This window comes from Myiozetetes cayanensis, unplaced genomic scaffold, assembly GCF_022539395.1.
Source record: "Myiozetetes cayanensis isolate MyiCay16 unplaced genomic scaffold, myiCay2020 scf20-37, whole genome shotgun sequence".
Lineage (NCBI taxonomy): Eukaryota > Metazoa > Chordata > Aves > Passeriformes > Tyrannidae > Myiozetetes > Myiozetetes cayanensis.
In genome coordinates, this window is record NW_026087412.1 from 6,949,330 (window position 1) to 6,958,372 (window position 9,043).

Below are 9,043 nucleotides of genomic sequence, written 5' to 3' on the forward strand. Positions count from 1 at the left end.
ACAAAACACAAACCCAAATCCCCTCCGTCCCTAAGTATTTTTTCTAGGATAATTTTTCTTCTACCACTGGGATATTACCTAAGATCAAGCTACCTGCTTCTTGCCAAGTCTGTGTGTACCTCCAGACATCCTCTCTCTGCCTTGAAGACACTAATTGTCTTACCAAATGACCCTTTTTTTTTTAATGGTCTAATTAGTTTTTCTTCCAAAGGAAATAATTTACTTGAATAATAATATGGAACACCACCTCCTCTTTTGTTGTTTTAGTAAGTTATTACTAATGCATTATGCTGCTTATCATGAATTACTTTTTAAAATACAAACCAATAAGTAGTCCCAGAGTCTGGTTGTCTGGAGTTTTCATGGATGGGAAGCAAATTGTGATCTTTTCCTTTTAAAATCAGCAATATCTAATACACAATATATACCACATGGGGTTTTTTTTCTATGTATAAACAGCTACTCACTCAATTTAAAATAGTTCTTTGTTGTTGTAAAACTGACTCTGATCACCCACATGCAGCCAGGCCTCTCTGGAATACCCAGTGGGATTATTCTTCATTCTATCCCATCTCCCTCCAGGACTGGCACCTCTGGATGTGAGTGTGGCTCCTCCCAGCCGACATTTTGGAATGATGGAGATTCCAACCACCCTGTCCCTCCGTGGTGTGACCACACGGGCACATCCCGTGTTCCAGCCGTGGGGCTGAGGCAACTTCTGGGCTCTGGCTCTGACCTCAGGCAAATTCCACACGTCAGTAGTTTTGGGATTGACAGCAGCTACAGACATGAAGTTTAAACCTTCCTTTGTAGCTTTCCAGCTGGTTTACAATGCAAGGGTGTCCTCATTTCCATAGTGAGAACAATGCACTGCATTTAAACACTGCAGGCTGCTGGATTTCCCAACCCGCCCTATCATAATTGAGTGTTGGGCCTTTGATGTAATTTGCTGATAAAACACGGTGTTGTAACATCATCAGGGATGTTATGGCAGCATATCATTACAAGGACTTGTTAGAGCACTCTCTTGTAATGATGGGACACTTAAGGTTTGCTGTGAATTAGTCACTGGCAGGAGGTAAATAACCAAACCTTCCAATCCTTTGTTCTACCTGTTAGTCACTGTTACTCCCTGTCTTCAAATACACCACAAACATCAAAAAAAACACACAAACCAGAGATGCAAAGCCTCATCTCCTATCTCCATCCTCAGGAATGTTAGGTTCCCCCATTTACAATTCCTGCAGTCAAACACCTGCGGTAACTCCACGAGCTTAATGGGATGAGCAACCCAATAGTGAGTAATCCAAAAGGTACTTAAGAAGAAAATGTATTTGCTTAAACAAAACTCTTCCTGTACACAAAATGGGATGTGTTACCACATATCACAGCCTCGTGTTTCCTGATTATGCTGTTATCGTTGCCAAATTACTGGAGCTGCTGTTCCGTGTGGGAGGTGGCAAAACCTTTTTTTAGAGGCAGATAATAGGATCGACTAAAGGATGGTGATGGGTTTATTTTCGGTTGGTTTTCTTCAATATTTTTGATAACATTATCGGCGTGGAAGGAATATTGTCTGGCAGGCTGAGCAAGTTGCCAGAGGGGTGTTAAAGGTCTGCAAGTGTAACTGTGAATAAAGGCCCAAAAGATTCACAATTCACTCACTATAAAACATTCTCACCGAGCTGAGCACAGGAGCAAGGCCTTTGTTCCACATCACTGTTTTAAAGCACAAAGATTGGCTTCTCTATGTGGGAATGCTGAGACACTCACTCTGCTCCCCTCAAAAGAATCATGTCTCCTCCTTTCAAATATAACCTTTCTTTCCCTGTCAGTGTTGTCTTTTTCTATTTAACAGAGTGATTTGTTTCTCCACCTGACAGAGGCAAAATAAATATCACTGGTTTTAACCTCCACTTTCAGTCATCAATGACCTAATGGTGTTTTTCCATCACTGGATATATCACTTTAGTCAACTGAACTGTTCTATGAAAGCAATGGAGTTAATAAAAAGAATGAATTTTTTTGCAAGAGCATTTAATTACTCCCTCAAAGAGGCATAAGAAGTGCCAACATCAGTACAAATTTCTTCTCAACAGGATTCTATCCTGTTTTACAAAAAATACAGGAATGAGTGGGCAAATTTCTTTCCCCACTTATTACTCTGATGTTTTTGCCAGCCAAAATGCCAATTCATGCCAAGTTTGAAACTGGTTTTTATGCCACTGACAACTGTCTAATGCTGAAATAGAAGATACATCTGTGGTGATAAATCCATATCCTAAAGCTTCCTCTAGAACCTTTCACCAAAATGTTGAGAGAGAAATGATGTGTCTCTCCTCTCCAAAGGTAAAGGAGATTTGATTAATTTCCACTGACACAAAAGGAAATGCAAAGTTATGATTTTTGTGTAAAGAAGCTGTTGTAAAACCTCTATAGCTACATCAGAAATTCCTTCCACCCTCTCCTCTTTATTTTTAGCAAATGCTAAACCATGTGGACTATTAAATTTTGCTCCAGATGCAGCAAAGCAGCACTGAATACAGTGAGAAAGCATTTAACCAAATGAATGTCTAATGCAGTCCTGATCTAAATACACACTGTATGTGTATCAAGGTAAAAAAGAAAAAAGTAAAGCAGAGAGAACATTCTCACAAACAGAGCAAGTAAGACACAACAGATCAAACAAGGAGCTTGCAGCTCAGCTTCTCCTCGTGCAACACTTTCATTAAGCAGAGAGCTGTGAACTCAGCAGCTCTCAAAAACTTGTCCTGTCTGGGACTCCCAAACTCAAGTGTCAGTGCTCGGGGCTGGGGGTGTTTCTGCACTGTAGGTGTGAGGCAGCAAGAGCAGCCCTCCTGCAAGGGAATAACTCAGCATCATTCCAGTCCAAGGGCAAGGGTTTAGTAAAACTACCTACGAGTTACAGAACCTGCCAGTGCCCCTGGGAACAGCCCATCCCCAGGCTGCAGGATACTCCTGGAATCAGCCACGTGGAAGTGTCTTGCTGGTGTAAACTCTGCTCACACAAGCTTTGCAAAACAAGTGTTATCTCTTTCTGGACCTCTAGAACAGCAGGAATCTCTTCATCACAAATCCTTTCGATAAAGGAAGGTAAACTTTTGAGCAGAAGATAAAACATGACTTGCAGGTCTCTCTAATGCTGAATTTTGGTGAGTATTGTATGTCACCACTTTAATGTGTCACCTGTTGAAAGGGAAAATTTGTTTGGAGTCTTATCAAACAGGGAATTCTTGATCAACCTGCCTATTGAGGTAATATTTTCAATTTCCATACCACTTTACACCCAACTTTATAGAAAATAATTAAGAAAAAGTCTCATACGAGTTCTGGTTCACATTAACTTTGAGCAAGCTCAGGGAAGATTAAAGAACAATGTTTTGAACATAAGTAGACAGTCACCTTTCATTTTAAATATCTTTAATAACCAAATCCTATGGAACTGCTCTAAATTAAACCAGAAATTATCTTTGACCACCCACATCCCCCTTCAACAGCCTCTCATTGGCTTCCACACTTAGTTTTAGGGAAAGCATAAGCAAAGATTTCAGCCTAAGGACCACTCTGTGTAGGGGGGAGAAACTCATCCCAATTGGGAAATAATTTGCAAAAGGAATTTTTAAAATAAACACTTGGATCTAGAGGCAGATCCAGAAAAGGATAAGTGAGCAGAGTAACTCTGCTGCTGCCAGCCAGACAACTGGTGTCTTGATGCTTTCAGACACTTGGAATTAAAACAAGAAAGAGGAAGGTGCAGTTCATTGCAGCACTGTGAGGGAAGGAAGGGTCTACCTTGTACTGAAATGTGCTTTCTAATCTTATATATTTGTCTTATATTAATGAATGTTGCCTCCCAGAGCACTGACATTTGAACATGACCAATTACACAGAGAAGAATTAAGGTGAGTCAAGACAAATTAGGCAGGATCAGGAAGAATCTTTCTAATTGGGCAAGGAGCCCAAACCAATATATCCAGCATGTGGAAGCTGGAAAACAAATTTTTTTATACTTTCCTTTGTTTTTAATAATTATAGGTTCAAAAGATCATATTCAGAACAAGAATCATTTATCAAAGGTAGCAAGTGGATACAACTTTCTGTTCTATTTGGTAATCAGAAGGAAAAGAGGTATAAAATATCTCAGTGAAAATTTGTTAAAGAGAAAGCAATGAAAACCAAGGAGCAAAGCTTATGCCACAAACCAGGAACAACTGCCTAAAAAACAAACTGTAGATGCATTTTAAAAACCCTTGGCAATCTTAAGGACAGTACCTTACTTTAAAAGCTTACTTATTAACTGGTTACTTACAAAACCAGACCTGAAATATGCAGCTGATTTTCCTTATCCTTGCAGTTCTTAAAGTCCAAAGATCATCCAGGAATCAAAGACCTCCAATGTTCCACAATCCCTTTATCTTTTTAATAAAAACAATCCAGCAAAAGCAGGTCTACAAAATTATTTGAATTGTGGAATCTCACAGGTGCAGTTGCTTTGCTTGTAGGATTATAAAATACAGATAAAAAGATTGTGAAAATCTAATCAAGGATCAGAATTATTGCAACTGTCTTTCCATCTGCAGTACTGACAATTTACTGAGCTCAACTCACCATGCAGGACATTCTTTTCCCCACCTTGGTACAACCTCACAGGAGCACTGGATGTCCTTAATTCTGCACTACATTGTTTTGGCCATACCCCACAAGGGAGTAGAGCTGCTTTTGTGATTGATATTCCTCATGTGTGCCAGGATTTGGAGAAATACATCTCTTATTTTCGCTGATGAACTCTAGGAAAATCCAGGGAATGAGCCCATCTTATATGAGCAGGAGCTACCTGAGCACAATAGCCATTTTTCAGAATGTTCCCCTCTTTGCTGCTTTTCAAAGCTTTGACTAAACTGAAAAGGTCTAATTTAATTCACTAAATGTCAGTAGTTACAGTTTTGGTCTCCAATCCCAGAAAGGAAAAACTGGTCCAAAGAAAAATACATTTATCTTTATGGGGAAGTGGTGGGGTTTTTTGATATCAAAGCAATGTCAAAATCAACACATCTACCTTAGTGGGATGTTTATGGTATTTCAGACAACACAGAATCTAAATGACTTCTGAAGAGTAGAAGGGGGTTGATGGTAAATTGCTGTCTGTGCATGAATCTCCTGAATCAACCTCTATAGGCACTGAGTGATCAGGAAGAGGTGGTGGCTGAAGAAATGCATTTTCTTCTTCATATTCTCAAATGTAAATTATTTGAACATGAAGGACATTCAGTCTAAAGATCCAAAGCTAGTCAAAACCTGAGGGCTGCAGGATGTTCAGCAGGGGGATCTCTTGCTCAGATCTGTCACAACACCAGAAGGATGTGCTGTTTCAGTGCTGTGAACACCATGGGGTACAGTGACCGCCACTGTAAATTGAGAGAAAACCTCAGAAGAGATTAAACTAGATGAGAAAACAGTTCCCAGCTCCTTTGCCAAGATTTTCATTCCTCTGCAGGTGCCTGCTCCCAGTGCTCAGTGATTTTCCCCATCCACGTGTTTTCAGAGATGGCAGGTGACACACCCACTCTGAGACACAGAAAATGCCCAAATCACATCTTCCAAAAACTTCCTTTTAATGCAGAAGCAGACTAGGAATTTTAAAGACAACAACCCCCACACAATTTCATGTCACAATGTACCATATACAGATGAGGAATTATTTCCTCCTGTGTTATAAGCATGTGCCATCAGCACAGGGCTGGAAAACTGCCTAACAAGCTGCCAGCTTCTGAATTACCCCTGTGTGAGCACAGCTCAGGTTATCTAGTTATGAAGTCATACCACAGGTGTTGCCTGCAGCAGGGTATTACAATAAGCAGCAGCTAAAGAGCTTTTCTCATTTTGATGCGACCCAGGTGCTGGGTTGTGCCTTAGCAGTCCTTGTAGCCAGGGCTCTCCATCAGGAATTCAGGGAGCCTGGCATCTGGCACAGGAAGGCAACAGAAAGGAGCATCACCATTTCCCAGGGGTCATGGATTAAACATGGCTTGCACCTGCTCTGTTTACTGCTGAGCTGGTAAAAACAAGATAAGCACTTTCATCCTTTCATTGGGTAAATTTGACAGCTTAACCATCCACCACAGTATGGACCACTTTTTAATTTGACCCAAATAAAATCTTCATCCCACACAAACCTCGAGACATATTTAGTTTTGTCAAAGACATGTCTCAAAATGCTGAATCACTGAACGTAGGTAAGAGAAAATGTTATTTTTATCAAGCAAACTAACACAACTCACATTACATTCCTACACATGTAAGTACTCCTGTCTGACAAGAAAATCTTCCACTGCTCTCTGTGCACAAGCAGTAACATCAGTGTATCATGTGTGATTTCTCCTCTGCCTGCATTTGATTCCAGTTGCTGGAGGTCAGGATGGTTCCAAGAGCTTTCCCCTCCACTGGTTGGTCCCACCACTGGCCAAGGGCTGGAACACATCCCTGCTGCTCCCTGCTTTGCTCCAGCTGGCAAACACGAGCCTGGCAACAATCTGTGAGCATTCCCTGCCTGGGCAGATCCACTGCAGAGGAAACATCCACACTGAGGATTCCTGGTCTAATCCACTGCAAGCCTCGACTTGTAGAGGAGGTGCTGAGAGGAGACAAAGTGGAGAAGTGTGCTGGTTTGGGCTGGGATGGAGTTCATTTCCTTCACAGTAGCTGGTATGAGGCTGTGTTTTGTGTTTGTGCTGGAAACAGTGTTGGTAACAGCGAGATGGTTTTGTTATTGCTGAGCAGAGCTCACACAGAGCCAAGGCCTTGTCTGCTCCTCACCCCACCCCGCAGTGAGGAACTGGGAGTGCACAGGGAGCTGGGACATGGTTGGGCAGCTGACCCCGACTGACCCGAGGGATATTCCACACCATGGGGCTTCATCCTCCGTGTTTGCAGCTGGGGGAAGAAGGAGAATGCTGTACCCATTAAACTGTTTTTATCTCAGCCCAAGAGTTTTCTTGCTTTTACCCTTCCAGTCTGTCCCCATCCCCCGGGGCAGTGAATGGTTGTGTGGTGCTTAGCTGTGAGCTGGGGTTAAACCATCACGAGAGGGAAGGTCTCTAGAACATCAAGTTGATCACTGAAAGGCAGGAGAACCTGTCTGTGCCCCACCATCACCTGCCAGTGACTCCCACAGGGAGCACCAGTTAAAGCTTGAGCCCAGGCTGACCTCCTCTGTGTGCTCTGGTGCTGTGGCACTTCTGCAGGTGGCTCAGTTAATGTACACAGCTCTCCCTAGAGTTAAATTCTGAGTGAGAAACATGCAGGAGCTGTGCCACAGACTGGTTTAGTGTCCAAAGAGCTCACCAGTGGATATTGCTTCCCATATGTGCTGTAGCTGCTTTTCTGCTCTGTCATTCCCGTCCCTGTCTGAAGTACAGTTTGTCCACCACTAAGAAATTCAGCACCTCTCCAGATGGCTCTGGATATTTGCTTCCTTTAGGCAGAGTTTTGTGCTGCTGGATAGAATTGCATGACATTACAGAATCTCAGAGAAAGTGTGTTTAGTGCTGCACAGTGAAAGCACAATGCTCAGCCCACTGTTAGAGGGCTGAGAGAGATAGATGTGATATACAGACATGAAGGTCACCCTTTGGAACACAGGCACACAAGAACTTCTGGGTTTGCTGATCCCATACCAAAGGAATCCTGCATTTAATGCTTTAGAGACATATGTAGATCACTCACACAGAGAAAGAAAAAGGACAAATAAATTAGCTGTTGTACACTGAAAATGCACTGACAACAAACACTAAACCAGTTATGTTTTATTTTACTGCCACTGCACAACAAGCAATTAACATAAGCACTTGTGATAATCACAAAATGTGCACTTGGTCATGCATTTTGTGTACGTAATTTTGAGTCCAATTCATCATCTGGCCTGAGAACAGCTATCATACATAGTCATGTTTATTTACAGAAAGAGACCCTTACACTACATCTGACTGTTTTCTGTGCAGAAATTTCAGCATGGATGAGACAGTCAAATGGATTTAAAACAGAACAGGCATTCCTGTGTTCTCTGCCTACTGCATTATTATTGATATGTTTTTGCTTTTTGCCTCATGTTTCTATATTTGGCAGAAGAACTCAGGCTCCTGACTGATCTTAAAAAAAAAAAGAATTCTTGAGAAGGATGGACCAGAATTCCACAGACAGATTTGCACGTGATAGACACACATGTGTAAGGATGCACATAAAATCCCAGTGAAACAGTGCCTACACCAGTGCTACAAGCTCTGTAAGCCTTTAAGCTGCTGGCAGGATCTCTCAGCGATTGTGCCCTTTGTTTCACTCCGCAGACTTCAGCGGCAGTTCCGGCCATTCACAGGATGAGGGGTCAGCCCAGAGAGACTGATCAGATACTGCAGAGATTACCAGAGAGGAGGAAACACACCCACTTAACAAGAACGTGCTGGGAAGAAAACAGTGCCTTTCAAATGGAGCCTCAAGAAGCAGAAATCAGGGATCTGCCTTGTGCTGTGCTATCTTTAGAACCACGGTAGGACCCTATTTACACCAGGGTTCAACTCAAAGCAGTTGAGAAAATTCCCATTGCCAAAACCAGGAAAAGAAGATGTAACTTGCATTCACTTAAGAATCCTTTCAGACTTGCTCACCACTCATTATAGAGTCTTGCAGATGCTGACAAATGAGTTCCCAGCTGAGAAATTACAGACCAAGCAGCCCAAGAGTGAAAGAAACACAGTATGAGAAGGAGATGAGAACCTAAGGAAAATTTCATATCACATTTCCTGAAAGTGAGCTTCTGTCAGAAAGATGATCGTGACTGCATTAACAAGCCCCCTAGTTATTCCCAGCAACATGACTTTCAACAGCCTTTGATACACATAATGACAGCTTTGCACTACTGAAGCTTAATTTGGGGTGAGTAGAATTCTTCCTTGATTTTTCTCTCCACTGACTCTGATGCAATTAATTCCCCTGACAATGCTGCTCACAAAACCAGGTAGGTCAAGTTAAA